The sequence below is a fragment of the Chiloscyllium plagiosum genome, unplaced genomic scaffold (genome assembly GCF_037043375.1).
Source record: "Chiloscyllium plagiosum isolate Xiang-an unplaced genomic scaffold, Cpla_swu_hap1 HiC_scaffold_25, whole genome shotgun sequence".
Classification (NCBI taxonomy): domain Eukaryota; kingdom Metazoa; phylum Chordata; class Chondrichthyes; order Orectolobiformes; family Hemiscylliidae; genus Chiloscyllium; species Chiloscyllium plagiosum.
This window is the reverse complement of record NW_028270163.1, coordinates 17,086,730-17,114,047: the sequence shown is the minus strand read 5'-3', so window position 1 is coordinate 17,114,047 and position 27,318 is coordinate 17,086,730. Positions and strand designations below refer to the sequence as shown.

The following is a 27,318-nucleotide window of genomic DNA, read 5'->3' as shown; positions in this document are numbered from 1 at the left end:
AAGGATAATTTTCTTGGGTTTGATCCTTAGCAGGTAAGTCAGGTTTGGCAGTATGGCTAAATGCCAGAGTTGCTAAATCAACTCATAACATTAAAAGGTGTTTTATTTATTTGAATGTCCAGTTTGGTGAATTTTGAGAACATTACCAAATAAGCCTGAGAATGCATTAAATTGTAGTAGAATAAAACACGTGCAATGATTAGCATTTTTAAAAAATTCACCTATTTTCTAATCAACCTGTTCAGAGTGTTATTACACACCTCTGGAGCAGATGGGTCTTGAACCCATGTCTCCCAGTCCAGGGTAGAGATCCTACCACTGTGCCACAACAGGTGCAATTGCCTGGAATAAGATCAGAATACAAAGTTTACATTTTGTCCTTCACTGGATACAGCTCAATGATTATTGTGATACAATATAGCAGACAAAGCCACCAACACTTTTGCTCCAGAACGAGTAGGGCTTGAAGCTGACATCAAATGCGTACAAAATTATCCAATAATTCTACTCAGAGTGCTGAAACCCAGTGATGCCTAAAAATGTGTCAGGCTGATAATTCATGAACAAGACACTTTGATAAAGGAGGAGTACTTAGCTAAGGAGTCTCTGCTTTGGACACAAGCAGCAATCTTCAAGTAATTTCTACTCCATTCAAAATCATTGGGATAGTGTTAAAACTATCAGGTAGCAATTTAGAACATGAATTTAAAAAAACACTTGCATTCAAAAAATGTCCCTTGATATTATTTAAGAGCAACAACCTAGGCAGGTTGTATAATGCAGCTGAAAGTGGGAGTTATCGCAAGAAGAAATAATTTTGGTCAGATATTATCATTCATTACTCATGAACAAACATGTATTGAATAAATGGAAATAATTATACAGAACAATTTGTTAGTTTCAATAATTTACGGTATTCAGCTTCTTCATAAACTAAATACAAATTTAAAATCTTTTTTAAAATCACCTAGTGAAGCCCCGATGTAATTTTAAGAGTCTTCCTGAAGGTCCAGGAATAGGAGCAAATAGTGGAAACTCACCTTGGTGATTACTTCTTTTCTTCCCGTGGATGTCAAGAGAATTAAGGGTTGTGGTGATAAGGGAAAGTCTAGTTGTCTGATAGTGCAGTAGGCTCCAAAGATCAGATCCTCTTTCTTATGTTCTTAATTCAGTTTTGAGAGTGGCTCATTTTATATTTGGAACTAAATTACAGCATGATTTTTACATTTATGCAAAAGATCACAGAAACTCAACTTTTGCAAGACAAAACAAAATAAAACAAAGAACTACAGATGCTTTTTTACAATTTCGCTTTTCTTTGTGCAAGACAAAATTTGCCTTTGAGTTCCTTATATATTCTGGTTTGGTTGAACTTAGATCATGAAAATTCCAACCTTTTGTTGTGAATCAAGATTCTGGACCTGCAGTAGCTCTGTGTGATGTTGCAATTTCCATCCTCAATCATATGCAACTAGCAATGCTAAAAGAGAATTATATATAATTGAAAACAACAATAGAATACATTTTCAATTTGCAAATAGCAAATACATTTACGACACAAAACTGAGGAGTTAATATGGTCTTGTTTTCATCAGAATGTTTGATAATTTTCATAAGAAATTGTATATCTGGACAATAAGATGTGGGACCATAAAACTCAGAGTCAACCAAGACTTAAAAATTGAAGTCAATTTGAATAACTCCAATAGTTCATAATTTGCCATGATTTTTACAGAAACGTATTACATATCGATCAAAGGGAATATAAAAATTCCACGTGTATTCCCTGTGCTGTTTATAAAGTAGTAAGATACGACTAAAATACAGCTCCCTGAGAGTTTATGCAGCAGTCAAATCAATTATCATTTATAAATGGAGGATTTATTTGGAAACATCATGTAGCACAAAGATTTATCATGTTGTAAATTAATTTCTAACCATCTTACAAGCTTATTTTGCACTTATACCCATGTAGCTAATTGTTGTTGCCCAAAAGCAAGCACAACTCCAATAATACACAGCAGTAGCATGAATGAACCTAGAATACAAGGATCACATGGAACATATCTTTGGGCTCTATTATTACAATGTGGTCCAAAATAGGAGCAGATTAAGACCATTTGAATCCTTGAGCCTGCTCCACCATTCAATAAGATTATGCTCTGTATTTTTTCAAGTTTCACATTCCCATCTATCTCCTAATACTTTTGATTCAGTTGTCTAACAAGAATCTATCTAAATTAAGCACGAGACTGCTGGAGAAACTCAGCATCTGTGAAGACACAAACAGTTATTGTTTTGAGCCCAGTACACCTCTTCTTCAGAACCTAACTGTGTCTTTAAAAATACTTAATAATACTGCCTTTGCAGGCTGAGACAGTTCTCTCGGTCACCTTAGAAAAGATCTAACCAATTCCAGCATCTGCAGTCATTGTTTTTACCTAGTTGATTTTAACCCGACTGTGAATCCTCTTGCAAGGATGCCTGCCTTGAAGAAGTTTTCCTCCTCTCTCTACAAGAATCTCAGGGAGTCCCTCTCCCACTGCAACTCCCAGGTCACTCTATGCTACTTTCTCCCCACTCCCACCCTCCTCTCATTTATCTCTCCATCCTTCAGGCACTCTGCCTCTATTCCTGATGAAGGGCTTTTGCCCGAAACGTCAATTTTCCTGCTCCTCAGATGCTGCCTGAACTGCTGTGCTTTTCCAGCACCACTCTAATCCAGTGTCTGGTTTCCAACATCTGCAGTCATTGTTTTTACCTAGTTGATTTTAACCCTACTGCGAATCCTCTTGGAAGGATGCCTGCCTTGAAGATGTTTTCCGCCTCTCTCCACAAGAATCTCAGGCAATCCCTCTCCCACTGCAACTCCCAGGTCACTCTATGCTACTTTCTCCCACTCTCACCCTTCTCTCATTTATCTCTCCACCCTTCAGGCACTCTGCCTCTATTCCTGATGAAGGGCTTTTGCCTGAAACGTCGATTTTCCTGCTCCTCGATGCTGCCTGAACTGCTGTGCTTTTCCAGCACCACTCGAATCCAGAATCTGGTTTCCAGCATCTGCAGTCATTGTTTTTACCCAATAGGATTGGCCTGAATACCTTTGCAAGTGAAGCACAGGTCATTGCTCTGTAAAATTAGGAACCTTTGTAGTTGTCTGATGCCGTAAAACTTACACTATGTAAAATTTGGGATATTATGAGTTTATGCAACAGTTAGTTTCGACATGGGAAACTACAAGGTGTATGACAGTTTGTGATTCTGTTCATCGTTTTGTTGGAAAGAACACTTCAACAAACTACAAAATTTCTGCCGACCTGAAAGTTTATATACTACAAGAATTTCAGATTTGTATTTTCTTGCTTGTCACACTCAAATTCAAAATGGCAAGCATTCCCAACTTGTAAACATGACAAGAGCTATTTCTTTACAAAAGATATAGATGAAAAGGTCAAAAATATCTGGAAAATCTGCTCAGTTGAGGTGGAATCACTCAGTCAGTGGAACCCCTACTGAAATTCCTGTCTATTAGAATACATCCTAACTGGTTAGTAATTAATTGAAACGAACAAGGCTAAAAAGTCTGAGGGTACTTAAGCCATCATGATAGCAGTTCTGAACTTACAATTGAATATTAATATGGAAAATGTAAATGACAGCATGTACATGCATACAAAACTTAGATTCAAATTCTTATTAATTCAACAGCTGCAATATGGCAGAGAAATTTGACAAAAAATGTGTGGTGGGTGACTTCAGTGTAGAGTAAAAGTTGAGGTGTTTATCTGGCATTGCACAAGATCCTATCAGTTTTTTTATGGGCACATTTGGTTAAAATTACCCCCTCCACCCTTGTAGTTTGTCATCTTGATTGGTCTAGTAAGTCTGCCATTTGATTGTGACAAAATGAAATGCATTCCTCAACTGTGATTTGCTTCTCAGCAATCTACATATCACCAACAGTCGACAGGAAAACAGATTGCATCTGTAGTCAGTGAACAAAAAGTGGTGCTGAATGTGCACTTCGATGAAACCAGGTGCAAATAGAAAATGTTCAAGTTCACAGGTGCTTATGTACTATGGAAGATGTAGTACCTGTATATTAAGCATATTGTAGTACAGACATTGAAAAATTGTCCAGAAATGCTTGACACAGCACAAGAGAAATTTGCAGGCAGCTGCAGAGGATGATTATTTCTCGATTATTAATCTGAACACATATATAACTGAAGAAATTTGTGAGATGTACCAGCTATCAGACAAAACTGATGGAAAATGAAACTTTTGTAGTCAATGGAAGAACGGTGACTACATGAGAGTGAATTCTCCAAATGCCATTGAGCAGGGAGCCTCGAAGATCCACAGCGGCCTCCAGCACGACGTCACGCGTCGGCGGCGTGATGACGTTTTTGCGACGCGATGACGTTTTTCGACTCAAGTTACATCATCACGACGCGAATTACGTCATCGCGTCGCGTGGTTACGGGGAGAGGAGAAGACTTTGCCTATCAACAGGGCCCCGCCCCTAAAACCAGCAGGCCACTGTCAAAGGTGGGGGGCAACCAGCAGTTGTCATCTTGCTGCTTAGTGTCCTCAAGATGTACATTGTGTTCTTCAACGGCCAACTAATGATATCAAGTGAGTTTGAATATTGAATAACTTTGTGATTAACTGCTGCTTAAGAAACCCAAATAGCACTGAGCTGAAAATGTTACCCTGAGAGGCATCTGCAGGATTGCTGAGTCTAATGTTCCTTAGAAAAATCAAGCTGACTCAATGTCTAATAAATATCTATTGTATGAATGGAATTGGCTTCTTTTTCAACATTCAGCTGAATAAGACAGTTCCTGTACGTGACAGTCAGCAATGGTTCACTGTGTGCTAACACAACTCATATTTTCAAACTGAAAACTCATGACTTAGAGTGTTTCTCGAAAGTGAGCTTTGATTTATTGTTTCATTTTGTGCCTTATTAATAAAACTGGTTCACAACATTTGGCATAGATTGAGAGAATGCTACCAGCATTTCAACTTCTTTTCCTCAGAGAGAGTGCACTAAATTGGTACAAACTGCACACTTCCATTTCGCTCTCCTGTCTCCTCCTTCTTAATCTCACACACCATTAATTAGATCCCAAACCAGATGGTGAAGTACAGCACTTGATGCTGATTCCCTTCTTGATAATATATTTACTCCCATAAGACAGCATGATGCTTCTGCCTCCTACCAACCCAGTGTCCCAGCAGTCTCCCTTTATGGGTATTCTAGAGATATTTTTGAATCAACCTGATGACAGACACTATTGCACACTTCTAGAGCAGGTGAAACTTGAAAGCAGATGTCCTGCACTACAACAACCCCTGTGCTAGTGTTCAAAATCCTTTGCCTTTATAGCTTAGTAGCATAATTGACAAACCATGAATGCATGTAATTCCCAAATGATGAGATCAAGATTTGTGATGTGCAATGTAAAGAACATTTTTTAATATAACTATGAGTTGATTGACAAAGATTAAAATGGAATTGATCAGAGTGTAGAAATAATAAAAGCAATTGCTGTCATAGTGATTCCACTAGAACTCTGAAAATGGCAGGATCCGTTAATGGGGGAAAAAAAATTAAATCTCTGCTGACTATTGGCTGAACATTATGCTAAATATACGGAGAGATAGAGGTGAAGTTAATGACATGTTTATAAAATGGCAGCTGGTTCTGCTAGTGGATATGATAATGACATTTCATAAAAGTTGTGGCTAACCATTTTCCTCTTGTTGCCTTGCCAAAGCAGATGACGCATTTTATGTTAACACAGAGTTTGAATTTAAATGTCATCAATGTAATTTGACAACTTACTAAAAGATTGCCTTTGCTGCCCAGTCCTCACATTATTGATTGCCTTTTTTTAAGCTTACAAATCTACTATAAATACCACACCATTAATGATGGCAGTACATGACCGTGATTCAAAGTCTTAACAAGATCTTATGCTCACAGAAATTAATGGGACAGAAAAAGACCATTGCAATTTTTTTGCCCCTGTTTAAAAAGCTTGTGGGTAATTTTCTAAGACTCTTGATCCCATGTAGATGAGTGGACAGAAGGCATTTCTGGCCTAAACCTCTGTCCAGCAAAGGTCCCCATTCTGGGAACAGAGTAAACTTAAGCCAAGAGTTTGCAGTTATAGGGAAACAAAGGGCTCTCATGGCCAACTACAAAGAAGGACTCACTGAGCAATCTAGTGATCTCTCAAATGAAAATGCCATGCACTCGGACTACAACTGGTTCAGCATTCTTTACTAGACATTCACAGCACGGAGCAGCGCACTGTCCAAGCAGCCAATCACATTTAAGCATTTCCACAAATATCCAAACAAGAAACTAAAATTCACAAGGTAAAAATGCAGCAATTAAATGTCTGGTCATATACATGGTTTGAAGACAAAAGTTGAAATATTCTGCAATTTTATAAAAAAAAAAAGATACTTAAGAAATTTACAAATTAGTAATTTAATAGATCTCCAAAGGTATAAATTTACTTTTTGAGGACATTCAGTTACTCCCCAGCACTCCACTGTTCACCTCCCTGCAAAGCGTATCTCAAATTGCTCAATTGCTTTATGCACTACCTGAATTTTTGTAACTCTTATTAGAATCTTTGCTATGATTATAATTTGTAATGTACTCAATGTTGCTAAAGGAGAAGATCAAGAAGTCTCCTTGTTTGATCATGTTGCACAGGCAGAACAAAAATATGCAATAAAGCTTTTGGCATGAAGTTCTGTGTCTTATCTTACTTGTTCATGGTAGATAAAATGATAAAAATATGGTGATAAATTTATAGAAAGCTTACTGTAACATCTCCCTACTCAAAGAAAAGCTGTGTTTCCTTCAAAGAAACAATGACAAATGGAAAAGCACTGTTTTCCACTATTGCAGTTTGAGTGTGGTGTTTTCACTTTTGAAAAAGCAGGTGCCTACAGTGAAAATCCACTGGTGTAATAACAAAAAGGATAATTGTGGATTCTGTGGCATGCTTCTCCTGTTTGTGACGTGGACAGAGCTGTACACTTTAGATCATGGAGGATGGGGCTCTGCATCTGCTAGGAATACAAATCAAGCCATTTGAGAGAACATCCAGATTATACTGAAGGCAAAACGTAACAAACTTTAAGTCAGAAAGCAAATTTTCCTGCATACTGCCTTTCGCCACAGATCAAGAAAACAAGAAATAGAAATACAGTTAGAAAAGAGTGTTGGTATGAAAGGGAAAGTGAAATTATCATCAGATTTAAGGATGCTGGACATCCATGTCAATCTCACAGCAAACCCCCATGACAGCAGTAAACCTGCCTGCTCTTGCAAAGGAGAAATATTGTTTTGAGGGATAGGTATCATTGAAGAAATATTCCAATGTTGGCCTGCTTCTCAAAGCCTAAAATAATCAGAGATTAACAACATGGTGTGACTGTATAAAAGAAAAAAATTGCATTTATATAACAATTTTCATCACCACAGTATTATGCATCTACCATAAAGTGTATTATATCATCTCAGAGAAATGCTGACATGACACTAGTTCCAAAACTAGAACAGATTTATTTACATTACTTACAAATTTCTCAGAACTTAGTGGATTTCCATACACATGATCTTAGCTCAGAGCCTCAGATCGTTCTGGAACTATGTTTCCTTAATTCTCTAATTCCAACCCCAGGTTTAAGCAATCAAGTACAGTTGCACAGAGCAGAGAACTGACTAACCTAATCAAGCACAGATTAATCAATATACACGACTGGATTGTCCAAAGTGCTTAACAATCAATGAATATTTCTCTCCTATGCTTATTGTTCTAATGTGAAAAATACAGAGCCAACTTCTGCACAGCAAAGTGCCACAAGCAAATGTGGCCACAATCAGATAATCCATTTCTAACATAACAGAATGCCTCAAGATGGAAGAGTGGAGTAGGTGGGGAGTTTTAAAATCTGAAAAGTCTGTATCCCATTCTCAACCTAAATTTAATCTTTCTGTCTTTAACTGAGATTGGAGCTTGCCAGGGCAAGATTGTGTTATTTGACATTTCACCTTTAATCATGACCTGCCAGCATTCCCAGCAACTCCATCAAGGAGAGGACTCGGAAGGGTGAGTGCCTCAGCAGCTGAGTGCTTTGTAACAAGCTCCTGGATTTAGATTTGATTTGAGGAGATTCTGAAATTGGGTCCCCTACTCCCAACAAGCATCACTCAACTCCCATCAGGGTCCATTGCAACCTACCTCAATTTCACAACACAATCCTCCATCCCTCTCCCTACAGACTTCTGCCTCTACCTTCTCCATCAAGCTAACAGCACAAGGTTTTTATTCCTGTAGTTTCAGAACACCAACCTTTCCACCATAATCCTTTGTTCCTCCTCCGAGACGCCAATCCATTCACATAAAACTTAATGCGGCAAACTCATTTGATTCCACCCTTTTCTAGACTAACAAAGCCCCATTCCAATCAACTGTCCCTCTTCTAGGCACTATTGTCTTCCAGAGCATTGCCCAAATTGGTCCTGCAACCAACACCACTGGCTTCCCCTTGGACATGAAGCCATTTCCATAGAATGCACAAGAAACCTACTTCCAGGTTTTCCATAACACTCCCAACAGGTTCAGTAAGGAGACATTCGGCCATCCCATGTGAGGAAAAATTTCTTGAAAATTAAATTTTGGCCACTGCACTAGAGAAAATGTCTCTGCTCATCTTCAGATACAAGAAAAGCCAATTCCATCCATACATTCATAAAAGGGAGTGACAGATCTTAGTTTAACTTTTCATATAGCAGCACTCCTGTAGAATCTCACAGGATTTTGTACTCAGGTGTCCAGGTTTGGGACTGGAGCACACTTTAAACTAAATCAGAGGCTGGATTGCTATCACTTGGCCACAGCTGACCACCCTTTCAGGCACTACGTTCATAAAGCCACAGAATGGTTACTGCACAGAAGGAAGTCATGCAATGTGTCTGTTTTGGCTCTTTGAAGGAGCAGTTCACCTCGTGCCACACCCTGCTTTTCTCTGTGACTTTGCACAATTTTCCTTTTCAGATAATAATCTAGTGCCCTGTTGAAAAAGAAATATGTTGCCATTTCTTGCCCCTACAATCATCAGGACAAATGCAAGAATGGCCGATTACAGATGGCCACATCAAGTTATACAATAAGAGAAAAAGAATAGTGATTGGTTGACTCTGACGAAAGTTTTTCTTGATGAATGGGAGACAAAAACCTTCATCAACATGACTGTGTCTTCAGCAATATCCAAACGTTGTACTAGAAAGTGGCTGTTTAAACACATTAATTTTAAGCAAAGCTCAGAAAATGAAGTTGCTTCTTACACATTTTTATACAGGTCAAATATACATGCACTTTGAGAAGGGTCATTCAGTCCATCAAGTGCTAACTGATTAATTCTATATAAACAGGAATGTATTCAAAGTAAAAGGACATTGAAAATGTATGAAACTGGAAATTAATACAAAAAATGTGGCGAGCATGGATCAATCAGTGTGTACAAAGAGAAAAGCCACCTTGATATTTCTACAGAACCCAGCCTGAATTATTATTTATCTTGTTTGTCTTCTCTCCCTATGTGCAGCAGTTTATAATTTTTGATATTAAGCTTCAAGAATTGCCATGCTTTCTGCCTTTAAATATTTTGCAACCCTACAATGTCTCAAAAATTTGACAAACAGCTATATAAAAAAATTCTGAAAGCCAAAGTGCAACTGAATAAAGCCTATGACCAAGACCTCTTGTTTCAATTTAGAATGAAACTAGATTTCCACTCACTGAGACAGTTAATCTTCTGGATATTTTAACTAGTACCACACACGATACTTCATTTTCTCTGTTTCCATATTGACTTTTTTAATTTAATTATTCATTCACAGATGTGGGTATTTAGCGCCCAGCCCTAGCTACATTTAAGAAGATTGTAGTGAGCTGTCTTCTTGAACTGCTGCAATGCATTTGGTGTAGGCAGACCTACAATGCCATTTGGAAGGGAGTTCTAACATTTTGACTCCGGGACACTGAAGGAATGGCAATACATTTCCAAGTCTAGATGGTGATTGCTTTGAAGGGAAACTTGGAGTTTGTGGTGTTCTCATGAATCTGCTGCCCTTGTTCTTCTAGATGATAGTGGTGGCAGGTTTAGAAGGTGCTGTCTAAGGATCCAGAGTCATAGAGATGTACAGCATGGAAGCAGACCCTTCGGTCTGACTCATCCTTGCCAACCAGATATCCTAAATTAATCTAGTTCCATTTGCCAGCACTTGGCCAATATCCCTCTATATCCTTCCTATTCATGTACCCATCTTGTAACTGTACCAGCCTGCACCACTTCCTCTGGCAGCTCATTCCATACATTACCACTCTCTGTGTGAAAAAGTTACCCCTTAGATCCTTTTAAATCTTTTTCCTCTCACCTTAAACCAATGCCCTCTAGTTTTGGACTCCCTCACCCCTGGGGAAAGATCTTGTCTATTTACTGTATCCACGCTCCTAATGATTTTATAAACCTCCAAAAGGTCACCCCTCAGCCTCCGACTCTAGGGAAAACAGTCCCAACCTATTCAGCTTCTCCCTTTAGCTCAAACCCTCCAAACCTGCCAACATCTTTGTAAATCTTTTCTGAACCTTTTCAGCCTTTGTGAATTTCTGTAGTTTCCATCTTCCAGTACTTAAATATCTAGTCATGTTGAGTTTTTGGTCATTGGTAACCACCCCAGGACATTGATAATGGGGGTTTCAGTGATGGTGATGGCATTGAATATGAAAGGGTGATGATTAGATTTTCTCTTGTTAGAGAAAATCTTTGTTGTGACATAAATGTTACTTGCCACTTGTCAGCCCAAATATGGATATTGTCCAGATCTTGCTTCATTTGGACATGGACCATTTCATAGTCATTTAATTTGGTGCGTTGTAACTTTTCAACTTCTCATTCTGTAGGCAGAATGAAGAACTGTCAAGATGGATCTGATTCAATGACTATTTTCTTTTAGTTTTATCACATTCACTGGTTCGAAACCGAACACAACCTTATAGCAGAAGTTAGCATCGTTAGCACCTGGACATCAGGAAAGTCCATTCAATGAGCTTCTAATAGTGCAAAAGATTTGAACTCAATTATGACAAAGATTCAAGACTAAATTAATTTTCAACTTTAAGTAATCTTCAAAATGACAGCTGCTATCTTAATTTATTTGTTAGTTTGTTAACAGTCTGTTTTGATTCAACCATCCTTCTCAATTTAGTTATGTCTGTGAAGTTAGAGCATTTAAACTGAGCTTCTGAATCCAAATGGTTAAGTAGATGAGAATGAGTCAGAATTCCACTGTCACCGAAACGACAGTCATTACTCTTTCTATAACTCCTGTAACAAGCACATTATGCTTTCTAGTTTTCATTCTCTTTCTTCTCCAGTTCCAGAGTTAATCTCAATTTCCCAATGGTTTAGATAAAAGTAATGGCTTTTCATAATTTTTCTTTGAGTGTGCTTGTTTAAACAGAATTACATATAGGGTGACCTATCGTGAGAATTTCTTACGTGGAATATCACTACATGCATATTTTCCTCTGAACATTTTAAAAAGCCAATCATCCATCACTTTCTTTATTCAATTCAAATCACTATATTTTTCTTCCATAATTTTTCCATCTGGCGTGTTTCAGCATTACAGATTCCAGTGTCCCACCTGAGTATATGTGTAATGGTTTCCTGGTCATTTTGTGCCAAGTGAATGCATGTGAAAGGAGAAAGTGAGGACTGCAGATGCCGGAGATCAGAGCTGAAAATGTGTTGCTGGAAAAGCGCAGCAGGTCAGGCAGCATCCAAGGAGCAGGAGAATCGACGTTTCGGGCATGAGCCCTCATTCCTGAAGAAGGGCTCATGCCCGAAACGTCGATTCTCCTGCTCCTTGGATGCTGCCTGACCTGCTGCGCTTTTCCAGCAACACATTTTCAGCTCAGAATGCATATGAAAACCTGGCAATGGAAATTAGTGACCACAGAAAGGAAAGGACTACAGAATAGGAGTGGAACCTGAGTTGAGGTGTGTGTTGGATTGATTTACAGTCCAGTCCCTGTATGGACAACTACATATTTATGGCTCAAGTAATGAATGGATGAGATGGTCAAGTTGCCAACTTTAATTCAACACATTCCTGATCACAAAACCTGACCATTGCAAGCACCATCTCATGATTCAAATGCCCTTTTATTCCAATCGCCAGCTAATTAATGGAAGTATTAATGAGAATATATTTTTAAAAAACAGAATTTAATATCTGCCGCCACAGTCTCTGCTTTGATCACTGCAAGTCCAGGAGGTCACTTTATAATTGCTGGAGACTCCAGGAAGGTTGACAGCCTTAGGACACTTTAGCTGTTCATGGTAGATGTCATTATTGCAAAATAGACTGTTTCTGCCACACAGTTTTAAAAGAGCAGTAGTATCTTAATGAAAAGATTTTTCTCCTCATCAGAATGGGTCCATGCTGATATATGTGTTCTCTGTTAAAATCTTAAGAAGTTGGTGGGCCAACCACCTCCAGAAGCAGGCCCAAGGCACAACAAAACTGAGCAGATGACAGTGCCAGGAGGCTAGTAGGCCAACCTCTGTTCACTAGCCCAGTTGTAAGAATCATTATTCAGACCTCCAGCCACTTAAAAAAATATATCTGATCATCTGTTCAGCCAGCTTTGCTAATACAGTGATGGGAACAGAAAATGTTGGGCAAACTCAGCAAGTTCACCAGCATCTGTAGAGAGAAAATCAGAGTTAACATTTTGGGCCCGATATGACTCTTCTTCAGAACTTCAGAAATACTGAAGAATCATATCTGATTCAAAATGTTAACTCTGTTTCTCTCACCAGGATTATGCTGCTGAGTTTCTTCAGATTGGCCATTTCTATTTCAGATTTCCAGTATCTGCAGTATTTTGCTTTTGTTAATAAAGTTGCCAGATGGTCTCGTTATGAATGCTTGGCTGAGGTCTGAACATTGACACAGATTTCAAGGAAGTGATAGCCTTGTTTAATTGAAATATGTGTTACTTTGTAATATTCTGATCTATCTTTAAAACGTTTTTCAACATTTATATGTTTATTTACACAATATTAAGAAATATAAAGGAATTAGGAGATATGAAGTGGTGAAAAGCGTTTTTTTGGTCATCGATGTGATAAATGACAACGATTGAATGACATCTTTGTGAAAGGGTGAGGGGTCAATGTATTTCAAAGACAAAGAAAATTTATCCAACTTGGTTCCCAATTTGGGAGGAGGATTCCAGTGTGGTTCATGATCCCTCTGGGGTGCCATGACTCATGTTACTTATCAGAAAGGACCCTGCTCAGTCCAAAGTGGGGAGGAAGGTAAATCTGAAATGCCTACCCCCACAATGAAGCTGGTTATAGTGGGAGTGCTGTGAGCAGAGCTGCTATATGCATGTTTATCCTTAGCCTGTAATACATTGCTAAAAACATTCTAACATGGGCTAACTACACAAAATCTGGACTGTAATTTCTGATGGATGTCTTTCCTAAAGGAAACTGTTCTTTCTTGAAGTGAGACAAATGTCAAAGAACCATGCATTTCCCTCTTCTCACTCTTGTCAGAACTGCTACCTTCAATAAGAACAAACAAGTTCATTTTTTTCTCATAAATGTCAGAACAAGTGCCATTATCAGTTTGCATTGAGAGTTGTGAAGTGTTTCTACTTCATACTGGAGTCATACTGACTGGCTAAAAGTCAGTGACATTAATGTGGGAAAGTACTTATCTCCTATTCTGCCTTCCCTATTGAACTACAGAAGGCTGCAGTTGTTGCGAGACATCCAACATGTTCCTTTATTCACTGAACTCCTCTGGAGATGTGATCGCTATGAACATGGGCTTTATTATTAGCAGAGTAGGCTTTAGAAAATGATCAGACTAACCGAGTAATCCCATTGAGTTTCATCAGACAGTGATTACTCTAGCCAGCCTCCACTCTCTGCAGCAGGTGGAAGTGAATTACCAGGCAGAAGATTGGCCAAGGGATTCAGATGAAATATTTGAGCTGTAATGTTAACAACAATAGTTAAACCCTCTGTGATTCTGTACTGACTGATCCAGCAGGTTTTTTTTTCTGGCCTGGGATGTAGAGAACTAATTTAATAAAGAGTTGTGTCGGAGTGCTTTAATTAGCTGAGAGGCCCCTATTGCAGCATAAAGCCTGTAGCCATCAAAATACGTTCTGGATGAGCAGCTATTACATTCAGCTTGGCATTTTTGAGCAGAATTTGACGGCTCTGTCATTCAGATCAAATAGCTGTCCAATTTGCAACAGTATCAGCCATGGCACAGAGAAAACCCCTGTCCTATTTATTTCCTCTGTCAATTTTCCACTGCTTCTTTCCTGATGGTGCTAACTGAACCGGCAATAATGGTCCATTAGAAATGCAAGAAGAGAGGACTTACATTTAAGTGGCACCTATCAAGAACTCAAGATGTGCCAAGGAAGTAATGTCATCACCAAAGAGCATCTTCACATGAGAGTCTAACTATTGAATGGGAGATAGATCCAGTTCCATGGGCAACATCATTCCCTGTGAATTGAAAGCTGTGTTGTCCTTACATAAAATCCTGATTCGAACCCACCTGAGGTCTGTTGACATTCTGGGAATCCCTTCTCAGGAAGATTTGTGGACCTTGGAGAGAATGCAGTGAAATTTCAGGCTGTACAGAGCATTGGTTAGGCACAATAGAATTGAATATTGCATTTAATTCTGGTCTCCTCATTAAGGAAAGATGTTGTTAAACTTGAAAGGGTTCAGAAAATATTTACAAGTATGTTGCCAGGCTTGGAGGGTTTGAGCTACAGAGAGAGGCAGAATAAGCTGGGGCTACTTTTCCTGGAGCGTCGGAGGCTGTGGAGACCTTATAGAAGTTTATAAAATCATGAGGGGCATAGATAGGGTAAATAGCCAGAGTCTTTTCTCCAGGGTAGTGGAGCCCCAAACTAGAGGGCATACGTTTAAGGTGAGAGGGGATAGATTTGAAAGGGGCAACGTTTTCACACGGAGGATGGTGCGTGTATGGAATGAGCTGCGGAGGAAGTGGAGGAGGCTGGCACAATTACAAGATTTAAAAGCCATGGGGATGGGTACATGAATAGGAAGGGTTTAGAGGGATATGGGCCAAGTGCTGGCAAATGGGACTAGATTAGTTTAGAATATCTGGTCAACTTGGAGAAGTTGGACTGAAGGATCTTTTTCCATGCTGTATAACTCGATGACTATTTGACTGGTTCTGCAACTAAAAGGTTAAATGATGATGACAAGTTATATAGACTGGATTGTATTTCCTTGGTGCTAGAGGGGAGGTAATGGCCTACTGGTATTACTGCTGGACTATTAATCCAGAAACTCATCTAAATTTCTGGGGACTTCAGTTTGAATCCCACAACGGCAAATGGTGGAATTGACCTTATTGAAAAAAACCTGGAATTAAGAATCTACTGGCATCCATGAAACCACAGTCGATTGTCAGAAGAACCAATCTGGCTCAGTAATGTCCTTCAGGGAAGGAAATCTGCCGTCCTCATCTGGTCTGGCTACATGTGTCTGCAGATCCACAGCAATGTGGTTGACTCTGAACTGCTCTCTGAAATCACCTAGCAAGCTATTCAATTGTGTCAATCACTTTGAAGTTTGAACAATTAAATGAAATGTAAACAGATCACCCGGCATTGACCTAGGCACTGGAATCAACAAAGACAGAAATAGGTGAAAGTCGACCCTGCAATATCCTCCTTACTAACATCTAGAGGCCAGTGCCAAAATTGAGTAAGCTGTCTCTCAGACTAGTCAAGCAACAACTTGACATAGTCATACTCATGAAACCACAGACAATGACTTAGACACCACCATCACCATCCCTTGGTACGACCTGTCCCAATGACAGAATAGACTCAGCAGAGATAGAGACACAGTGGTATATATTCAGGATGGAATTGCCTTGGGAGATCTTAACATTAACTTTGAACGCTATGAAATCCCATGGTTAAACATGGGCAAGGAAACATCCTGCTGATGTTTCCTTGCCCAGCTGATGATTCAGCACTCCTCCATGTTGATGAACACTTGGAGAAAGCACTGATGTACTCTGGGTGGTGGATTTCATTATCTACCACCAAGAGTGGCTCCGCAGCAGCACTACTGATTGAGCTGGTCGAGTCTTGAAAGATAAAGCTGCTAGACTGGTTCCGTAAGTGGTGGTGAGGGAACCAAGATGGAAAAGCGTACCCAACCCCAACATTACCTACCAGCCAGCTGCAGATACATCTGTCCATGACAGTATCAATAAAAGTAGCTATGGCACAGTTCTTGTAGAGACAAAATCCCACCTTCACATTGAGAATACCCTCCATTGTCTTTTGTGGCACTATCTAAATGGAACAGACTTTGAACATATCTAGCAACTGAAGACCAGGCATACGAGGCACTGTGGGCTATCAACAGTAACAGAATTGTACTCCAGCACAATCTATACCCTCATAGCCTAGCATATCCCCCACTCAACCATTACCACCAAGCCAGGGAATCAACTCTGGGGTTCAAAGGAAAGTGCAGGAGGCTATGCCAGGGGGAGCAGCAACAGGCATATCTAAAAATGAGGTGTCAACCTCGTGAAGCTACCAAACAAGACTACTTGCGTGCCAAATTGGCTCATTGGTTAGCACTGCTGCCTCACAGCACCAGGGTCCCAGGTTCGATTCCAGCCTCAGGCGGCTGTCTGTGTTTGCACATTCTCCCCGTGTCTGCGTGGGTTTCCTCTAGGTGCTCCAGTTTCCTCCCACAGTCCAAAGATGTGCAGGTTAGGTGAATTAGCGATGCTAAATTGCCTGTAATGTTAGGTGCATCAGTCAGGGGTAAATGTAGGGGAATGGGTCTGGGTGGGTTGTTCTTCGAAGAGTCGGTGTTGACTTGTTGGGTCGAATGGCCTGTTTCCACACTGTAGGGAATCTAATCTAATCTAATCTAATCAAATAGCGTAAAAAGTGTAAAAACTGAGACTGGCAAGGACACAGAATGTAGTTTGGGTGGAGAACTTCAATGCTCATGACAAAGAGTGGGTGGTTAGCACCATCACTCACCAAGCTGGTCAAGTCGTAAAGGATGTAATTATTAAACTGTGTTTACATCAGATGATGAGGGAATGAATAAGAGGGAAAAGCCACCTTGATCGATGTCCCTGTAGCAAATATATCTCTCTATAACAACAGGATTGGTAGGAGTGATCTCTAATATGCATTTTGCCTCCAGCAGGATGTCTTCACTTGATGTGCAATGCTTAAATTATTCCTTGTAGCTTAAAACCTATGACATCGATAATCTAGTATTGAAAAATCCAACTGACATAATTATAGCTCACTAATATATGCAAAATAATGTATTCATAGGCATGTCAGTGCCTAGGCTAATATTAAGCTACTTGGTCATGCTTCATGTGCCCCAATTAAGGTGGAATCTGAGACATTTACACCCTCGGGTCATATCCTTCACTGTCAGTGGATCAAAATCAGGTCTACCTAAATCTCAGTTAGTGCGAACAATTCAAGACACCAGCTCACCGCTACGTATTCCAGGGGAATGAGGGAAGGCCACATCCTTTGAAAAACATGGAATAAGATCCTAAACTGTCTAAGTGGGTCAGCTGGTGAGCATTTGCATTACTTTTTCTTCACCTGGTCTGAGTGTGCCATATAATTTCTTGGAAAAGCCTGAATATGATTCCTGCAGTGTTGAGGTAGTTGAGCTGGCAGTAAGACCGTTGCAATTTGGCTTACAACTTCAAACCCACAGAGGGAAATCAAACTATTAGAAGGATCCTGATTCCTATTCACTTCTCAGTGATCCCATCAGAAAATACTTGCAAATGAGTAGCTGATCAGAAAGAAGTCATTTATATAAATGATTTGGATGTGAACACAGGAGGTATAGTTAGAATGTTTGCAGATGACACCAAAATTGGAGGTGTAGTGGACAGCAAAGATGGTTACCTCAGATTACAACGGGATCTTGATCAGATGGGCCAGTGGGCTGAGGAGTGGCAGATGGAGTTTAATTTAGATAAATGCGAGGTGCTGCATTTTGGGAAAACAAATCTTAGCAGGACGTATATACTTAATGGTAAGCTCCAAGGGAGTGTTGCTGAACAAAGAGACCTTGGAGTGCAGGGTCCTTGAAAATAGAGTCACAGGTAGATAGGATAGTGAAAAAGGCATTTGGTATGCTTTCCTTTATTGGTCAGAGTATTGAGTATAGGAATTGGGAGGTCATGTTGCAGATGTACAGGACATTGGTTAGGCCACTTTTGGAATATTACATGCAATTCTGGTCTCCTTTCTATTGGAAGGATGTTGTGAAACTTGAAAGGGTTCAGAAAAGATTTACAAGGATGTTGCCAGGGTTGGAGGATTTGAGCTATAGGGAGAGGTTGAATAGGCTAGGACTATTTTCCCTGGAGTGTCAGAGTCTGAGGGGTGACCTTATAGAGGTTTATAAAATAATGAGGGGCATGGATAGGATAAATAGGCAAAGTTTTTTTTCCGGCGGGGGGGGAGTCCAGAACTAGAGGACATAGGTTTAGGGTGAGAGGGGAAAGATATAAAAGAGACCTAAGGGGCAACTTTTTCACGCAGAGACTGGTACAAGTATGGAATGAGCTGCCAGAGGAAGTGATGGACGCTAGTACAATTGGAATATTTAAATGGCATCTGGATGGGTATATGAATAGGAAGGGTTTGGAGGGATATGGGCTGGGTGCTGGAAGTGGGACTAGATTAGGTTGGGATATCTGGTCAGCATGAATGATTTGGACCAAAGGGTCATTTCCGTGCTGTACATCTCTATGACTCTATGATTCTAAGTAAGTGATAGACACAGCTAAACGATTCCACAACCAATGGATCAGATCTAAGCTTTGTGGTCCTGCCATATCCAATTGTGAAAGATGGTGGAAAATTAAACAATTCTTTGGAGGAGGCAGTTCCATAAATATCCTCATCCTGAATGACGAAAGAGCCCAGCACATCATTGCAAAAGATAAGGCTGAAGCTTTTGCAGCAATCTTCAGCCAGTAGTCCCAATTGGATGATTCGTCTTGGCCTCCTCCAGTGGTGCCCAGTAATACAGATGCCAAACTTCAGCCAATTTGATTCACTGCATATCATATAAAGAAATGGTTCGAGACACTGGATACAGCAAAGATATGGGCCTGACAACATTTCAGCAATAGTCCTGAAGACTTGTGCTCCAGAACTTGCTGTTCCCCTATTCAGTACATTACTGGCATCTGCTCAACCTTGTAGAAAACTGCAAAGGAGTATCCTTTAAACAAAGAAGCAGGACATATCCAACCCGACCAAGTACCATCCCATCAGACTACCCTCAGTCATCAGTAAAGTGATGGAAGATGTCATTAACAGTGCTGTCAAGCAGTACCTCTTCAGCAATAACCTGCTCAGCTGTGCCCAATTTGGGTTCCACCAGGGCCACTCAGCTCCTGACCTCTTGAACCTCATTATAGCTTTGGTTCAAACATGGACAGAAGAGTTGAATTCCAGGGTGAGATGACAGTGGCAGCCCTTGACATCAAGGCTACATTCGACTGAGTGTGGCATGAAAGAGCCCTCGCAAAACTGGAATTAATGGATGTCAGGGGAAACTCGCTAATGTTTGTAGTCAGGGTTAAAAGGGAGGAAAACTGCTTCAAGGCAGGCATCCTTGCCCTTGCAAGAGGATTTGCAGTAGGAGGAAAACTTCTTCAAGGCAGGCATCCTTGCAAGAGGATTCGCAGTAGGAGGAAAACTTCTTCAAGGCAGGCATCCTTGCAAGAGGATTCACAGTGGGCTCTGTTCCTGTATTCAGGCTCTCTGCCTGTATTCCTGATGAAGGGCTTTTGCCCGAAATGTCGATTTTACTGCTCCTCGGATGCTGCCTGAACTGCTGTGCTCTTCCAGCACCACTAATCCAGAATGTTTGGAGTCATACCTGGCACAAGGAAGATGGTCGTGGTCAGAGGTCAGTCATCTCAGCTCCAGGCCATCTCTGCACAAGTTCCTCAGGGTAGTGTTCTAGGCCCAAACATCTTCAGCTGTTTCATCAATGACCTTCCCTCCATCATAAGGTCAGATGTGGGGATGTCTGCCAATGATTGCACTATTTGAGACTCCTCAGATATTGAAACAGTCCATGTTCAAATACAACAAGAAGTGGACAATATCCAGGTTTGGGCTGATAATTGGCAAGGAACATTCGCACCATAGAATGCCAGGTAATGATCATCTCCAATTAGAGACAATCTAATCAATGCCCTTTGACATTCAGTGGTGTTACCTTCATTCAAGCACCCACTATCAACAACCTGGGAGTTATCACTACCAGAAACTCAACCGGACTTACCACATAAACACAGTGGTTACAAAAGCATGTCAGAGGCTCAGCATATTGTGACGAGTAACTCACCTCCTGCGATGAGTAACTCACTTCCTGAGTCCCCAAATCCTTCCACCATGTACAAGGCAAAGGTCAGCAATGTCGTGGAATAATCCCCACTTGCCTGGAATTGTGCAGCTCAAACAACACTCAAAAAGCTTGACATCATCTAGAACAAAGCAGCGTGCTTGACTGGCACCACATCCACAAGCATCCACTTCCTCCACTAATGACACTCAATAGCAGCTTTGTGTATTATCTACAGGATGCACTTGACCATGACTACTTCCATATAGAAAAACAAGGACAGCAGATACATGGAAACACCACTACCTGCAATGTCCCCTGGAAGCCACAGACCATCCTGACTTTGAAATATATTGCTTTTCCTTCACTGTTGCTGGGTAAAAATCCTAAGGGCATTGTGGGTTTACCTACAGCATGTGGACACAATGGTTCAAGAAGATACCTCACCATTTTCTCAAAAACAAATCGAGATGGTCAATAAATGGTGACCAACCAACAACATCCATATCCCACAAGCGAATAAAGAAAAAGATTAAGGGGAAATCTACTCTAATTCAGTTTGTTCAAATGATTCTTGAAAGGGCAGATAGAGAAGAATTATTTCCCCTTATTGTTAATATCCAGAAGGAGGACGTAATCTTACAATTAGGGGTGGCTTATTGAGGGGTGACTTTAGGAAGCATTTCTTTAAGAAAGGAGAATGTGTTTCCTCCAAGCACATGATCTGCCAAATAAACCTTACTTGTATTCTGGTTTCTAAACCACCTCATCACCATCACCATCCACTACTGTCCGGACGCCCATTCCCACCAGCCCCACTAAGAGGGAACTCTTTTCCCCAAAACATTTTGAGAGTGGAGGGAGGGGTGGGGTGGTTCAGTTGAAATCTAAGACTGATAGATTTGTAGAATAAAATAAATCAGGAAGTGTTAAAATCACTCAGCTGGCAACAACTGCGGTGAAAGAAACAGAATTAATAGAGAACTTCCTCAGTTCTGGAACACGAAGGCCATTAGCTTGCTGGTGGATTTGCCATGGCAATATATTGAAAGAACAGAACCAACTGACCAATCAATCAGAATCCCTTTTTCCAAGCAGGATGTTTCCTTCCTCCTCTGAAATTCAACATTCTTACAACTGATAAGTGCAAGATGAAAAGATTTCATTGCATATCTCATTTGTCAGCAATTCTCAAGTTTTTGTTTTACCAAGCAATGAGTTCCACAATCCAAAATGTTGTGTATTTTGTTAGGTAAGGCTACTACATGTTTTGAAATTAAGATAGTTTGCTGGATGTGCAGATCAGTTCTGATCTAAGTAAATAACTGAGGAGATGAATGACCTCCTCCTATTTCTAGTCTTAGCTGGTTAGCTCAGTAGGCTGGATGGCTGACTTGTGACACCAGAAGTGTAGGCTCAGTTCCCATACTGGCTGAGGTTACTGTGAAGGACTCTCCTTCTTAACCCTTCCCTCACCTGAGGTGTGGTGACTCTCGGGTTAACCTATCACTAATCATCTCTCTCTTGTGAGAGAGTCACTATATGGGACTATTTTCCTTACCCTATTTCCTTGATTATTACACTTTCCATTCGGAGCACAGTCTACGATTGACATCTACTATTCCCAGTCAGCAGTCCTGCAGTCAACTGCATTACAACAAATACACAGTCATTTAAGAACAATTAATTTTGAAAAGACTGAAACCCAAAACATCGGACTTCCCTGATCCGATGTGGTTCAGTTGAACATTGAGCATGCTACTTATGAATCAACCTTCAAGCGGAGCAGAAACAGCATGAACCTTCACCTAGCAGAACCTACTTCAAAATAATTCTTTCTGAGGTACATAAAGAAATACTGTGTCAGTGCCAAGTTTCTACTCATGGATAAAAGACACAGAGCTGATAACAACAGGCGGTAGTTGCTGAGTACATCAATCAGCCTGCTGTGCTTTATCTTTATGTAGAATTTATTCCACAGTAAGCTACAGCCCTTTTTGAAATTTATTAAAAAAACACTATTACATGACAAAATTCATGGTTATTCTGAAAGCTGTGGCAGAAATTCAATGAACTAGAGGTAAGAGGAGGGAGAAAACATTCTGCAGCATGTTATAAGGATCTGGAATGCATTGGATGTTGAAGATTCAATAGTATTCATCAAAACAAAATTGGATAAATACTTGAAGGAGAAAGGATTTCTGGGTCAGAGGGAATGAACAAAGGAATGGATGTAAATGGATCTCTCATTTATGGATTGCTCCTTCAAAGAGTTAGTACAAATGGATTGGGCAGAATGAGAGGTTGCAATCAATGTGAGAACAGAAGGTAATTTTCTACATCGGTATTTTAATTCTCTTTAATAGTGATTCTATTCTTAATCACAGCTAGCCAGGTTTCACATACTTTAAGGTCCCGCAAGTGAAGGCAGACACAGGGATTGAACCTATGATGCAAGTGCCTTTGCAGGACTGCTTGTGGATCAAGAGGAGCAGAGATATTTCCAACAAGCACCACGTCTGCAAAGTAAATCTTCATGGTGTTCTGTTTTCTACCTCATCACCATCCCCAACCATGACTGTAAGGGCTTCTATTCCTTCGACCTCCACCAAGCACCAGATTTTTTTGCTCCTGTACCTAAGATCCTCTGATTCTATTTAAAGAAATATCAGTTTTTTGTTGTAAGATTTTCATGATCATTGGTTTTGTGATTTAGACTTTGATGTTATTATCGATTCTGAATGCTAGAATAATGTATTACAATTTTTTTCTTTTTAATCATCAATGAGTTCTGTGACTGTTGCAGTACTGACAGCCTTAACATCAGCAAGTCAGTGCTTCAGATGAATTACTAGGGCTCCTAGTGAAACCCTGAATGTTTTCAGATATAAAGCAACAGATGTGAATCATCACATGTGATTGCTTCAATCCATTATGTGCAGATTAAGATTGGAAATGACACATCACTACATTCTATAGTTACTGCAGACCTCCAAACTGGTTTTCAAACAATCGTTCTAATGGATCCTGCACAAAATGTTCATTTGTCCTATCTTAATCGAATGAATCTCACTGGTTTTCATTTTCCCCGCATGAAAATGACACTACCTGGTTGAAACAGTTCAGATGAGAGATTAAAGAGTCTCATCAGCTTGTGGTGCATTCTTTTTCTCACATCCCCATTAATCCAGACACACATTGCTAGTTAGAGTCACAGTAAGATGTCAGTAAATCAGGGGTGTCATTTCTGGGGTGGAGGGAGGAGAGCAAAAGGAGAAGGATGAAATCATTGAGAATCACTGCATTTTCCAGCAATTCCTTCTAAAACAAATGTATGGATGGGAACTAACTTGGGCTCACCTTTGCCAACTCATCCAACATGTCATTGAAACTCTGCTGACTTTCAGGAGTAATTTTAATACCTCAAACTGCAATGGATCTGGTTTCAGTGGGAAAGTTAAAAGTTAAAAAGTTTTGAATAAGAACACTGACCTGGCTACTTTGGATTTTAACAAAGTCCAGGCCACCAATCCAATGGCAGGAGGAAGCTTTGTCATTCAAATGTTTTAGTATTTATATTTTGACAAGGTTTAGATTTTAAACCACAGTCAGATGGATATAGCTGGCGTCAAGATTTTAGCAAGTAAATGAAACCGCAGAAGACTGAATCCATGAAATAATACCTTTATCACACTGTTTGTGTGAGTGTGCATCTCCCAGCCTCATGAGCTCCCTAATGGGTATGAGTAAACTCTAATGTTGATCTGTCTGCTCCCCACCCTAGAACCAATTAGTAGACTCAAAACCAACCCCCCCCCAAGCCCACCTCCCAGCCCCCCCTCCCAGCCCCCCCTCCCAGCCCCCATCCCTAATCTGACCACTTTCTATTCCCATCCCATTAGTAGACCCACACTTGTAATTAAAACTACATCCCCACACTCTCTCTCAAATCACCGTTCAGAGCGGCCAGCCCTCGTCTCATTGTTTGTGACCTTGTGTTGCAGGCCATTCCACTCAAAAGTATCACAAGTCAATCAGCCTGTCAGCGTAGATAGCTGTGGATGGAAAACTACAGGAAATGATTTAGAAGTGTGCTGCAGTTAAGAATTCATTATCTGTAGTGTTTCCAATCGCTTACCAATCCCTCTGTTCTCTCTTTATTCTGAACTAATATCCTGTTCGCAATGTTAAAGTCCATAGTTGTTGAATGACCATTTGAATGAGGTACCAAAGAATCGCAGTAATGAATAGCAGCCAGTAACAGCCTAAGGCAGATTTGTGAACACATTAACTTGAAAAACCAGCTGGTCCATCAAGTCTGCCATAGACATGAGTGATGGCCAGGTGTTCAAGATTTAAATTCTTCCCTCCATCTCTGCCACAATCACCCCACCCCAATCATCCCATTCCTCTCTCCACTTGCAACCATGGTATCGTCAAGGAGAGGCAAAAATAAAGCAGACACCAATGAAGAAAACCATATTCTGCAAAGTTCCTTCTCAAATCCCTGAGTTAACTAAATGTTAGACATAAAAACGCTTACCCTCAAGAAACATGTGATCACGGCACCAGAAAAACCAGCACAACTCTCTCTTCAACATATACTGAACTTCCAGCATATATTACCTTTGATTAGATTAGATTCCCTATAGTGTGGAAACAGGCCCTTTGGCTCAACAGGTCCACACCGACCATCCGAAGAGTAACCCACCCAGACCCACTTTCCTCTGACTAATGCACCTAACACCATGGGCAATTTAGCATCGCCAATTCACCTGATCTGCACAAGACGGTAGCTCAGTGGTTAGCACTGCTGCCTCACAGCACAAGGGACCTGGGTTCGATTCCCGCCTTGTGCCACTTTGTGTGGAGTTTGCATATTCTCCCCGTATCTGTGTGGGTTTCCTCCCACAATCCAAAAATGTGCAGGTCAGGTGAATTGACCATGCTAAATTGCCCATAGTTTAGATCCATTAGTCAGGGGTCAAATGTAGGGGAATGGGTCTGGGTGGGTTACCCTTCAGAGGGTCAGTGTGGACTTGCTGGGCCGAAGGGCCTGTTCCCACACTGTGGGAATCTAATCTATTCTATGGACTTTGGGAGGAAACCGGAAAACCCGGAGAAAGCTCACGCAGACGTGGGGAGAATGTGCAAACTCAACACAGACAGTCATCCGAGGCAGGAATTGAACCCGGGTCCCTGGTGCTGTGAGGCAGCATCGCTAACCACTGAACCATGGTGCTGCCCAGCCCTTTTGTCCCACCAGAGAAAAAAAATTCTTGCCTTGGCTTTCCAGACTTTAATTTAAGACAATACAAAAGATACCAAACCTTCCTGAACAATACTGATAGTAGACTGGCTGCTTGCAAACATTGAAACAGATTTGTTCTAAATTGTTTGTCTTATTGTGCAATCAGGCTTGGCTTAACACAACATTTCTTGGGTGTCATTTCAGCTGTTATAAAACACACCCAAGCCAAAATGGACAAATAAAACAGATTTGCTCTTCTCGAATTTTGATGACTGGTTTGCAGAAGCTAATTAACAAGACTGGCAAGATAAATAAGCATTCAGCTGGTAGTAGCACTTCCAATGTTTCCCCTGGGTTTGAATGTTACTATGACCGCGAAAACGAAGCGCAAACTACTTTTCATCATCTGGATGGAGACAATTTGGTTGTTGTCCCTGTCCTTGCAGTAGCAGCTGTCAACAATGCAAAACAGTTCCATCTGAGGCATTTAACCAGAATAAATTAAATGCTTTGAAGGAGCATATGTTGGAAGAATTTTGTGACTATGGAGGTGAAGTTTTGTCTTCCACAAGAAGCCTTGGAATAGCATGGAATTAAAATAGCAGCTAGAGTAAAGCTGGCATGATTTTCACAAACAAATTGTTAGTATGATTTTCCAATTAATTCTGAACTCCAGACAAATCTCACTGTCTATCCCTTTCACTACACCAGGCCTACCATTGATTTTTCCATTCAAGTCTATCTGTAGACCTTTCAGGTGAAGAAATAGCAGAATGCAATTGTGAGAATGAAAGGAATGTGATGAACTCTATCCATTTTAGGTTGTGCAACCAAGTAACCTTATCACCAACCCTTCTGACTTTACTTCAGGGACAGTGGGTTTGTCTCTATAAGTCTCACCGCAAGTGATTGGAGGTAAATTGCCCATATTAAGTAGGAATAAGATAACCATGAAAATATTTATGCAGATTTAATTGATTTTTTTTGCCCAGTGCTGAAAAGAAAGCCACATTATTGAAGATTTTTACAATGCATGCATCAGGCCAAATGCAAAAATGCCAAATTTCAACCATCACAATAATTTGTTCTACAGGAGGAAAGGGTGGTTGGCAAGACAATTTTGATTGGCCAAGATATTGTCAAGGAAAAAGTCACAAGGAATTATGGTCTCCCTGAACTTTCAGGTAAAAACAAGCCTCAGCCAATGGAAGTCGATAATGAAGACAGCTTACACCTCAGGCATTGTGGGATAGAAAATTGTACTGAACATTTGTGAATGATAGGTGGAATTACATAAGGCAATAGTTTTACATCCTGATTGATGTACATGGAACTTAATATGGGGAGGTAATGGCTTGTGGTATTAACTCTTGTCTATTAATCCAGAGACCCAGATAATGTTCTTGGGACCTGAGTTCAAATTCTGCTCTGCCAGATGATGGAATTTGAATTCAATAAATATCTGGAGTTAAGTGTCTAATGATGACTATGAATCCATTGTTGAT

At 40.3% G+C, this 27,318-nt stretch overlaps 1 protein-coding gene and 1 long non-coding RNA gene across 5 annotated transcripts in view; one reads left to right on the top strand and one right to left on the bottom strand.

The window, feature by feature from the left end:
• Positions 1-27,318, top strand: part of shisa6a (shisa family member 6a) — a 527,218-nt gene that overhangs the window by 415,389 nt on the left and 84,511 nt on the right. The gene's annotated exons all lie outside the window — the stretch shown is intronic.
• On the bottom strand, positions 216-4,313 carry LOC148145286 (uncharacterized). Its single transcript, XR_015761450.1, has 3 exons — positions 4,096-4,313; positions 1,395-1,480; positions 216-342 (listed from the first exon to the last, which is right to left on the bottom strand). It is a non-coding gene; the product is annotated as an uncharacterized LOC148145286 (long non-coding RNA).